We start from the raw sequence: 11,964 nt of genomic DNA on the forward strand, positions 1-11,964 counted from the left end.
TAAGGTGGCGGGGGGGGATTTTCCCTGTGCTCTCTGGCATGATGAAGAGCCAGCACTGTGCTTGGTGAGGCAATGGGTAGAGAAGCAGCTGTAATAATAATAATAATAATAATAATAATAATAATAATAATAATAATAATACAATTGTATTGTCAACCATTAAGACTAACATGCGTTATTTAGAAGTGAAATGACAAGCTCTCCAGAAGTGGAATACAGATTTGGGATCATTTAATAGAGCATATCTTTGGGTTACATATGTCATATACTGCTTTTTTGATATATTCTTAATTTATGAGTTCTAAAAACATGTTGTACCATTTATTCTGATTAAATTCTGACCAGAGGTGGCATGTGAGATGGTGAAAGATAGAAAATAGTGAAGAAAGCTAATAACACTGTTATGAACATTAATTCAAATATTTTGAGTAAAACTCTAATTTGCTTCTTTCTTCTTTTGCCATTTGGTACATAACTAACTATCAAAACAACTAACTAAATGACTAAATAACCAGATACAAAATGCAACAGTAAATGCATTACAGATTATAATTACAGCAATACCAATGTATTTATAGGTTAACGGAAGTAAAATGAACACAGTCTTAAAGTGTTATTTCCTCATCAGAACTTACAATGCAGACAAGGAATCAAATTATAATAAAAGTTTAATTTGAGTAAAACATACAAGGTGTGACCAGTGACACTGCACAAAGCATTGTCATTTACAGTGAGGGAAAAAAGTATTTGATCCCCTGCTGATTTTGTACGTTTGCCCACTGACAAAGAAATGATCAGTCTATAATTTTAATGGTAGGTGTATTTTAACAGTGAGAGACAGAATAACAACAAAAAAATCCAGAAAAACGCATTTCAAAAAAGTTATAAATTAATTTGCATGTTAATGAGGGAAATAAGTATTTGATCCCCTATCAATCAGCAAGATTTCTGGCTCCGTTTAAGAGAGTGCTCCTTATCTCAGCTTGTTACCTGTATAAAAGACACCTGTCCACAGAAGCAATCAATCAATCAGATTCCAAACTCTCCACCATGGCCAAGACCAAAGAGCTGTCCAAGGATGTCAGGGACAAGATTGTAGACCTACACAAGGCTGGAATGGGCTACAAGACCATCGCCAAGCAGCTCGGTGAGAAGGTGACAACAGTTTGTGCGATTATTCGCAAATGGAAGAAACACAACTGTCAGTCTCCCTCGGTCTGGGGCTCCATGCAAGATCTCACCTCCTGGAGTTTCAATGATCATGAGAACGGTGAGGAATCAGCCCAGAACTACATGGGAGGATCTTGTTAATGATCTCAAGGCAGCTGGGACCATAGTCACCAAGAAAACAATTGGTAACACACTACGCCGTGAAGGACTGAAATCCTGCAGCGCCCGCAAGGTCCCCCTGCTCATGTACAGGCCTGCCTGAAGTTTGCCAATGAACATCTGAATGATTCAGAGGAGAACTGGGTGAAAGTGTTGTGGTCAGATGAGACCAAAATCGAGCTCTTTGGCATCGACTCAACTCGCCGTGTTTGGAGGAGGAGGAATGACCCCAAGAACACCATCCCCACCGTCAAACATGGAGGTGGAAACATTATGCTTTGGGGGTGTTTTTCTGCTAAGGGGACAGGACAACTGCACCGCATCAAAGAGACGATGGACGGGGCCATGTACCGTCAAATCTTGGGTGAGTGGGTCGTGGATGGGTATTCCAGCATGACAATGACCCAAAACACACAGCCAAGGCAACAAAGGAGTGGCTCAAGACGAAGCACATTAAGGTCCTGGAGTGGCCTAGCCAGTCTCCAGACCTTAATCCCATAGAAAATCTGTGGAGGGAGCTGAAGGTATATATATATATATATATATATATATATATTCCCAGTAATTGTTTTTCACCCTGCAACACATATAAGCCCTAACAGTCTTAAACATGTCCTGACAATTCATTAATGGCTGCTACGGAGGGCCTGTGGTGTGTGCGTTGTGGCACACGACTTCGACCAGAAAGTGTGACACCGCTGAGAGGTGTGTGTCTGGAGTTGCATTAAGAGCTTCAGCAAGGCTGGCAAGATACAATATAAGCAGACTGCACCTTTGCCGCGCAGGCCCTGTGGTGGAGAGTCTCTAACTCTGCACTGCTGGTTAGAGCAGGAAAGGTCCTGGGGCTCAGCAGAGACAGGTGGGAGGTGGGAGGAAGACAATCGCTTCAGAGAGGAAGTCCAGTCACATGGGGAGGGGTCTGGGTGGATGCTGGGTGGGCTGCCTGTGCTTAAAGGGTCAGGCCAGGGGGTTTGTAAATGCTCCACGCTCCGCTGGACTACAGCCAGAAACTCTCTGGGTAGCTTTGGGGGGGCTGTCCTCTTCTGTTCTCTCATCACCCTCTAGGCCTGAACAGAGAGAACATCCTCAGCCCAAGAGGCTCCTTCGCTCTCACTTGTCAGGGGGCGAGGCACCAGGGGGAGCTTTACTGGCTCCAGCTCTGGAGGAGGTGGAAGTGGCTGTGGTGGAGATGCTAGGGATGCTGGGCTGTTGTCATCCCTGTGAGCCTGGTAGTGTTCAAACCCCCTGCATCAGTACTTGACAGTACTTGTAATATTAGTCCTTTCATCCCTGCTAGATAGCACTTCAGTTTTATTATGCCCCTTGTGCTTTTGATTGTTTTCCTGCTTGTTCCCTTTCCCGTTGCCCTTGACTGTGACCCTACATCTTGACAGCACTTAGCTTTCACCTTCCAGGATGTAGGACCTCACTTACTGTACTTTACTGTAAATTGTAAATTGGAATTTGTAAAATGTATTTTGTATTACTATGTTTTAGTTAACTTGAATTTATAATGATTGATGCCTTGTACTTAACTGTATTTTTGCACTTTGTTTTGCACTTATGTTGTAAGTCACCCTGGATAAGGGCGTCTGCCAACAAATAAAAATTAAATTTGTCTGTGGATGGTCTGATGGGCTCCTGCTTCAGCCCAACACTTTCTCTCTTCTCTCTTCTTTGTCTCCTGTTATATTCCAAGTACTTTTCTACCTTAACCAGGTTATTTTCCATATATCAATTAATATCCCTTCTCTATCCATATATAGTGTAGATGTATTCTGCAGTCTTTCTTTTGTCCTATATTCTATACTTCACTAATTTAGTGGCTTCTTTCCTATCTATCCTATTTCTGTTTCTGTCACACTGAATCCCCACAATAAACTGCATTGGTTAGACGTTGACACATCTGACATCCCTGCATTTGCTTTTTCTCACCCTTGCTGATATACTGTATATAAAGTGGGCCAGTAATGGCTCCATTTGGAGGACAGTGCGGCTGCTTATCAGTCGTGCCAGGTGATCGTTACAACATAATGTTTAATATAAGTGAGGCTCGTATGATGTATCGGGCCCAGATTGGTGGTTCAGGCTTTGTTGTTCTGGGTATCAGGGTTGAATTATAGCACCGTACCGCAGCAATACTGGAACTAATTACCCTTTTCCATTTTACTAATCTAAAACTGCAATTAACCAATCTGGTTTGACACAGTTTGTTTGCTTATTCAAAACATTTACACACTGAAACTGGTTCTATGAACACCATATCCCAATCCATTGTTTTAGAAATCAAAAGAGAGACTATTTCAACAATGAGAATTATTCACCAGTTTTCACACACAATTCAGAATTGTTTCACAGTTTTCGCTAATCCCATCACCCAGTTCTGTACTTAAAACAAAACCTTCACCAGTGACACCTCGTGTGTTCATGTAGAAAGCACTGCCATTCAATTACCAAACTCCAGTCACAAAACGTCAGCACTATTAACACATTGTCCTCTCGGTGCAAACACTATTAAACTGAATTATTAAATGGGCAATCGGAGGTTTGTCATGAATGAAAGTGTCACAGGTGAGCTCACCTGCGTTTTGCAGCATCGCTCTCTGCAGCCGTCAGCCACCCTGGGGTCCTGCACCACCATGCCACCCGTGGCCCATATAACACAAACCATCTGTTCACGTTCTTTGTTCCATAACTATGGAGTCCTGCCAGGGGTGGATAAGGCACATCCCCTGTGTAAGAGGAGGAAAAGAGCGAGAGAGAGAGACCAGGCTGCCGCTGCTGACCAGACTGACCACAACTGCTCTCTGTGAGGAGCAGTGAGAGAAATCGGGTATCGTCTGTTTCTTTCCTGTAACTCGGCACAAGCTTAATATTACCCTTTTCAGTAATATAATTAAATGATATTAGTTTTCTATTTTTGTCATAAATGAATGATTATTGAACGTCTTCCCTTTTAAAATCTTATTAAGTTATAAATGTTTTCAGTTAAACTATTTATTGGATTGAAAAACCAAGCATTAAAAAAAAATCCTCTTACAGCACTGTTTTGTTTCCAGACTTGTTTTGATTTTATTCACTCTTTGCCCCTTTGCGATTCTCTTTTTAAAGTTACGATGTGTTGCCTGGTGAACTAGAGTGTGGTTATATGTAAACTTGCGTGTAAAACGTCTTTGGTTGTGTTTCGTATTGAATGTGTTCACTGGTTAAAAGAAATTGCAAGTTTGAGGTTGACATGTAGGTATACTCTCTCGTGTGACTGCCCCTTTCTTTTGGTGTGGAATTTGTGATTACATTTATCAGAGTTAAAGATTGTTTATGCACTATTGATTTTATGTGTGAAGCACTTTATATACATACAGTATGTATTTATTGGCGTATGTGTAAAATATGTATTATTTATATATTATATAAATATTTATGGACCTAACTGTTTGTACAGTGAGGGAAAAAAGTATTTGATCCCCTGCTGATTTTTACGTTTGCCCACTGACAAAGAAATGATTAGTCTATAATTTTAATGGTAGGTGTGTTTTAACAGTGAGAGACAGAATAACAACAACAAAATCCAGAAAAACGCATTTCAAAAAGTTATAAATTGATTTGCATGTTAATGAGGGAAACAAGTATTTGACCCCTTCGACTTAGTACTTGGTGGCAAAACCCTTGTTGGCAATCACAGAGGTCAGACGTTTCTTGTAGTTGGCCACCAGGTTTGCACACATCTCAGGAGGGATTTTGTCCCACTCCTCTTTGCAGATCCTCTCCAAGTCATTAAGGTTTCGAGGCTGACGTTTGGCAACTCGAACCTTCAGCTCCCTCCACAGATTTTCTATGGGATTAAGGTCTGGAGACTCCAGGACCTTAATGTGCTTCTTCTTGAGCCACTCCTTTGTTGCCTTGGCTGTGTGTTTTGGGTCATTGTCATGCTGGAATACCCATCCACGACCCACTCACCCAAGATTTGATGGTACATGGCCCCGTCCATCGTCCCTTTGATGCGGTGCAGTTGTCCTGTCCCCTTAGCAGAAAAACACCCCCAAAGCATAATGTTTCCTCCTCCATGTTTGATGGTGGGGATGGTATTCTTGGGGTCATAGGCAGCATTCCTCCTCCTCCAAACACGGTGAGTTGAGTCGATGCCAAAGAGCTCGATTTTGGTCTCATCTGACCACAACACTTTCACCCAGTTCTCCTCTGAATCATTCAGATGTTCATTGGCAAACTTCAGACGGGCCTGTACATGTGCTTTCTTGAGCAGGGGGACCTTGCGGGCGCTGCAGGATTTCAGCCCTTCATGGCGTAGTGTGTTACCAATTGTTTTCTTGGTGACTATGGTCCCAGCTGCCTTGAGATCATTAACAAGATCCTCCCGTGTAGTTCTGGGCTGATTCCTCACCGTTCTCATGATCATTGAAACTCCACGAGGTGAGATTGTCACAGTTCCCTAGCCCTGACCCTCTTCCTCCACTAGAGGCCGCCAATGTTCTCTTGCTTTTCCTGCTCCCTTCACTGCTTTCCTTTTTTCATTCTATCAATTAACATTCCTCCTCACCCTTGTGCACTTCTGCTTCTGTCCTTTGTTCTCATTTGTCCTGCTCTTGTCTTCTTAGTGTCTGCTCTCCTTTATAAACCCCTCACTGCCCTCACTCTGGGCAAAGTGTTGTCAGCTCTACCTGCTTCACCTAGCCTTGTTATCCTTAGCTCCTTGTCCTGTAACCTTGTGTGTCTCTCTCTCGCTCTCTCGCTTTGTGTTCTGCATCTGTTTCTCTTGACCTCCTGGGTTTCGACCTTTTGTCTGTGACCTCGACCTCGCCTTTGGATTCTCCTTGGTTTCTGTCTGCTCATTGCAGTAGCTCTGCACTTGGGTCCTTTCTCTATCAGCTTAACGGTCCTCTCACGAGGTAACCGTGACAGAGATGTTGCATGGAGCCCCAGACCGAGGGAGTTATTTTGTGTTTCTTACAGGAATGCAGCCCCAAACTTGCAAGGAACCTCCTCCATGCTTCACTGTTGCCTGCAGACACTCATTCGTGTACCGCTCTCCAGCCCTTTAGCGAACAAACTGCCTTCTGCTACAGCCAGATTTCACATTTTGACTCATCAGTCCAGAGCACCTGCTGCTATTTTTCTGCAGCCCAGTTCCTGTGTTTTCATGCATTGTTGAGTTGCTTGGCCTTGTTGCCACGTTGGAGGTATGGCTTTTTGGCCGCAAGTCTTCCATGAAGGCCACTTCTGCTGCAGTAAGTTTCCTTGGCCAACCACTGCGTCTACAGTCCTCAATGTTGCCTGGTTCTTTGTACTTCTTCAAAAGAGCTTGGACAGCACATCTGGAAACCCGTCTGCTTTGAAGTTTCTGCCTGGGAGAGACCTTGCTGATGCAGTAGAACTACCTTGTGTCTTGTTGCTGTGCTCAGTCTTGCCATGGTGTAGGACTTTTGACAGTAAACTGTCTTCAGCAACCTCACCTTGTGAGCTTATTTGGGCTGTTCCTCACCCAGTTTTATTCCTCCTACACAGCTGTTTCTGTTTCAGTTAATGATTGTGATTCAACCTACATATTGAATTGATGATCATTAGCACCTGTATAGTATAATTGTTTAATCATACACCTGACTATATGCCTACAAGATCCCTGACTTTGTGCAAGTGTCCCTAGTAGAATTGATGCTGTTTTGAAGGCAAAGTGTGGTCACACCAAAAATGAATTTGATTTAGATTTTTCTTCTGTTCACTCACTTTGCATTTAGTTAATTGATAAATATAATCTATTAACGTCTATTTTTGAAAGCTGGAAACCATCTTTCTCTGCATCTGGTGATGTCTATGGGTTCCAGACTTCAGGCAGTCATTCACTGCAAATAATTTGCAACCAAGTGTTGAAACTCACAATTTAATTTACGATTATGTTAGTTTGCCCATATACTTTTGAGCCACTAAAATTGGGGGGAAACACATATAAAAATGTGTGTAATTCCTACACCATTCACCCAATTTAAGAACAAAAAGTTTACTAATGAGAGGAGGCCATTCGACCCATCATGCTCGTTTGGTGTCCATTAATAACTAAGTGATCCAAAGATCCTATCCAGTCTATTTTTAAATGTTCCCAAATTTTCAGCTTCAGCCACATCGCTGGGGAGTTTGTTCCAGATTTTGACAACTCTGTGTGAAGAAGTGTCTCCTGTTTTCTGTCTTGAATGCCTTGAAGCCCAATTTCCATTTGTGTCCCCGGGTGCGTCTGTCCCTGCTGATCTGGAAAAGCTCCTCTGGTTTGATGTGGTCCATGCCTTTCATGATTCTGAAGACTTGAATCAAGTCCCAATGTTTTTAATTCTACACTTTTGACAATATACCCTAACATTGTGCTTGCGTTTTTATTGCTTCCCCACATTGTTTGGATAGAGAAAGTGAGGAGTCCACATAGACTCCTAGGTCTTTCTCCTGTGTTTCTTCATCTAGTTATATTCCTCCCATAGTGTAATTATAGTGGACATGTTTGTTACCTGCATTTGTTCTCTTGTAATAAACATGTTACTACTCCATCGGTGTGTCCTGAGAATTCATGAAACCACTTCACAATTGTAGGGGGAAAATGGACCTTTATTATTTTAAAAATATTTTCAGGGCGTTGTCTGGATTTGATTGTGGGATACTCTATATGTTTGTTTACTTTAGTGGATAAAAGATTAAGCAAAATCCTATGGGGTCACACAGTATAGTGTATAGTATATCTCTTTACTGTTGGCTGCACTAAACAGCTAGTAATATAAGATCAAATCAAGATACAAGTGTTTCAAATGTGAAAACATATATAGGACACAAGAAAGAGCAGTACACACAAAGAATACCCTGTCTGTGGGCCAGAACTGTCACAGAGAGGCACATGAAGGAGAATGTCTCTGTCCCGGTGGGGAGAGAAGGACAGTGGGAAAGTGAAAATGGCAGTGGAGGGCAGCAGGCTTTTCCACTACAGTGACAATGACGGATCAGCCTATTACAAACCTTCCCTTACGAACTATGACACTAAATAATTTGTGGGTGGAGAATCAGTAAGAGCTCATGCAAATCAGTGGTCACAGAATAAGGAGACATACATATTGTGTGTACGTTTTATGTCTCCTTATTCTATTACCACTGATTGGATTGCATAAGCTATTTATGATTCTCCATGTGCCTCTCTGTGACAGTTTTGGCCCACAGACAAGGTATTCTTTGTGTGTACTGCTCCTTCCTGTGTCCTATATTTCTGTTTTTTGTGTCGGGACACTGCTATGTTGAGTGCAGCCAACTTAACACAATACACACTGTCGAGGGTAATATACGCACAGAGACCCACCGAGGGGCCGGGGGTGCAGTGGGGCTTCTGTGGGAGTATCAAAGCAGGGAAAAGGGATCAAAATATTACATAAAAAAGGTCCATAATAAAAACTAAAAGGAGTGAGAGAGAGGGTCTTCATTAAGTGGATCTTCACTGCAGGGATATCATTGCATCTGTCTCTCTCTCTCCATCACACTCTTCACTTGAAAGCCATTCTGCACAAACAGCTCATCGTTCACAATACAGAGCCTGAGAGACGAAGAGAGAGAGACCGAGAGCTCATCATTCACTATTCACAGCCTGGAGTGAAGGATGGGGGATGAGAGGCAGAGGTGAAGAGATGAGTGGAGCTCTTACCCAGAGTTTGCTGCAGGGACTGTGATGAACGTGCGCGAGAACATGCGCACTGAGTCTCCAGACTTCTCGTTCACTGAGAGAGGGAGAGGAGAGGAGAGAGAGAGAGAGTCAGTGCCAGACACTGTGGGATAGTAGAATCCTCCCATCTTCCTTCAAACGGTCTAGTCCACTATAGTCTAGTGCAATTTGCTGTAGTCTAGCTCAGCAGAATACTGTCCAGCCCCACCCCACTCACCTTCTTTAAACACTCCAGTGACAGTAAACGACAGAATCTTTTTCTGAAAGAGAGAGAGACACCTGTCAGTCAATCCATCAATCACTGAAACACTCCCTCTCTCTCACACACACTGTGACATCCAGAGAGAGAGCGAGAGAGACAGACAGGCAGAGAGAGACACGCAGACACATGGGTCAGTGGACACTCACAGTGCTGGTGTGGACGTCTACCACGAAGGAGCTGGGGTCGTGCTGCGTCTTGGGCAGCTCGCTCAGCAGGGCCACCACGCCCTGGCGTGTTTGCTTCTGCAGGTGGAACCACGAGGCTGTAGCAGGAGGGGCAGGAGGGACATGTTAGAGGGGCGCACAGGAGTCCACCTCACTGCGCACACCATTTGTACTATATCCACCATTCGCACTTGGCTTGCACTGCAGCAGATCAGCTTGTATTGTACATAACTTGCAAGCTGCCATTATGCTGTGTATATTATGTGGAATGCTGACATGAACTGTCTATTCTACTGAATACATTAGTCCTGTGAATTCGGACTGTGTCCATTTTACTGTATATACACACACACACTATATACAGCTTGCACTTACTGTAAATACTGTACATCTATTGTAGTGTATTTTGCTGGATTAGTGTGGTTGATGTTGAGGTGTGTGTGTGTGTGTGTGTTCAGTGGCTGTGTTTGTTCAGTGCCTGTGTGTGTGTGTGTGTGTGTGTGTGTGTTCAGTGCCTGTGTGTGTTCAGTGCCTGTGTGTGTGTGTGTGTGTGTGTTCAGTGCCTGTGTGTGTTCAGTGCCTGTGCACTTTCTGTGTTCCAGCACAATCACACTCACTGGGGTCTTTCGGTTCTTTGACGTTGGAACTGGTCTTGTAACCTTCCAGACTGCACCTGTACACAAGAGAGCAGGAGAGAGAGGGGTCAGCACTGTCACCCTGACCACAGTCAACTGACAGACAGACACACACAGAGGCACAAACACACTGACAGACACACAGAGGCACAAACACACTGACAGACACACACATACAGAGTCACACACACATGCTGACAGACACACACATACAGAGTCGCACACACACTCTTGTGGTACCTGTAGGGGTTCTGAGAGCAGAAGGGGTAGCTGAGGGAGAAGGTGGCCCCGTCCTGATACGCCTCAAGGAGAAGCCATCTGTTCCCCGAGTCATACACTTTGTAGTACCTGACAGAAAGACAGACAGACAGACAGATGCATTAACCCACTACAATAGTAGACAGACACATTAACACACTAAAACCAGACTGACAGACAGATTACACTCTAATAGCAGACAGACAGAGGACATTGATATAAAGACCGACAAAAACAGCTACACAAACACTATCTGACTGAGTCACTCACTCCTGCAGGAAGCGCTGAATCACTCTTTTCACCTTCCTACCAACAGAAGTACTGCCCTGTAGAGAGAAAGAGAAACAGAGAGAGGGAGAGGGAGAGTGTTAGGCAAACCTGTCCTCACTCGGGGACATCAGCTGTAATCTTTATAGGGGCATGGAAGTGTGGGGGGCTGTCACTCACCTTGCAGGCCGGGAGTGTGGTTGGGGGATCAATCTCAAATGTAATCAGTCTGGGGAGGACATGACCATCCTGACAGAGAGACAGAGAAGTTAGTGTGCATGTGGTTGGATGTGTGCGAGCGTCAGAGAAAGTGTGTGAGAAGTGCGTGTGGAAGTATATCTTACCAGCCTGAGCAGTCGGGGGAACTTCTCTCTGATGGCGCTGTCAAGAAAGGGAAGCAGAGGATAGCAGTGTGACTACAGAACCACAGAGCAACACTCTCTCTCTCTCACACGCATGCACACGCACACACAAACAGCCACAGAGCAACACACTTTCTCACACACCTGATGTAGGATGGCTGGTCTTTGAAGTTTTCGCACAGGGGGTTGTGCTCCAGCCACAGCTCCTCCAGCTTGAAGCCCTTCACCTTGTCCAGAACCCTCTCTGACTTCAGCTGGACACGGGGACAGACAGGACAGAGAGGGGCAGTATGTAGTCAGTGGGCAGGTGTGGACAAGTGCAGCTCGGGGTTGGACAGGTGCAGCTCAGGGGTGGGACTCTTACCTCATTGTGGGAGAGGTTGAGGATCTTCAGGTTGGGCACTTTTCTCACCAGAAATCAGAATCAGAAGTGTAATCATTGATCCACATGGATATATGTACATATCAAATATGCATATGTATGTACATATGTGCGTGAGATATGCATCAGTAAATATTGCTAATGCGACCACACGATTAGCAATGATAACAGCTGTTTTGTAAGCAAGTGCGCTGGTGTTTCAAAATACTTTTACTGTCTTCCTTGCTAATTATTGGGCAAATTAGTATTCAATTCTCTGCAGACTCACATTCGGCTCGGCAGTGCCTCTGGCGGTCTGCGTCACTCATTGCAGTCAAGCGCGACATGTTTGCAGCTCGTCGGTCGTCTGTTCTCTGCGCAGAATCAGATCCGCAGCCTCGGCGGCGCGGGTTGCCAGGTTACCGCGCAAGCGTCTTCCTTCATTATGACGTCATTCAGCTAAACAACTTCACACTCTGCTGTATTTCTGCACTGTGTCTAAACACAGTGTGACCTGATTTACAAAAGTACAAGCCAGGACATTCTGAAAAAATATGCATAAAACATATTACAGCACGTAGACATGGTATTTGTTAAAAAATACATAAAATACAAGTATTACTTTCCAGA

General features: G+C 44.0%; 1 long non-coding RNA gene across 1 annotated transcript; it reads right to left on the minus strand.

The window, feature by feature from the left end:
* Window positions 1-9,460: 9,460 nt before the first annotated feature.
* LOC136767725 (uncharacterized) lies at window positions 9,461-10,428 on the minus strand. Its single transcript, XR_010821886.1, has 3 exons — window positions 10,327-10,428; window positions 10,069-10,124; window positions 9,461-9,549 (listed from the first exon to the last, which is right to left on the minus strand). It is a non-coding gene; the product is annotated as an uncharacterized LOC136767725 (long non-coding RNA).
* Between the last annotated feature and the right edge of the window lie 1,536 nt (window positions 10,429-11,964).

Source organism: Amia ocellicauda, chromosome 14 (genome assembly GCF_036373705.1).
Source record: "Amia ocellicauda isolate fAmiCal2 chromosome 14, fAmiCal2.hap1, whole genome shotgun sequence".
Classification (NCBI taxonomy): Eukaryota; Metazoa; Chordata; class Actinopteri; order Amiiformes; family Amiidae; genus Amia; species Amia ocellicauda.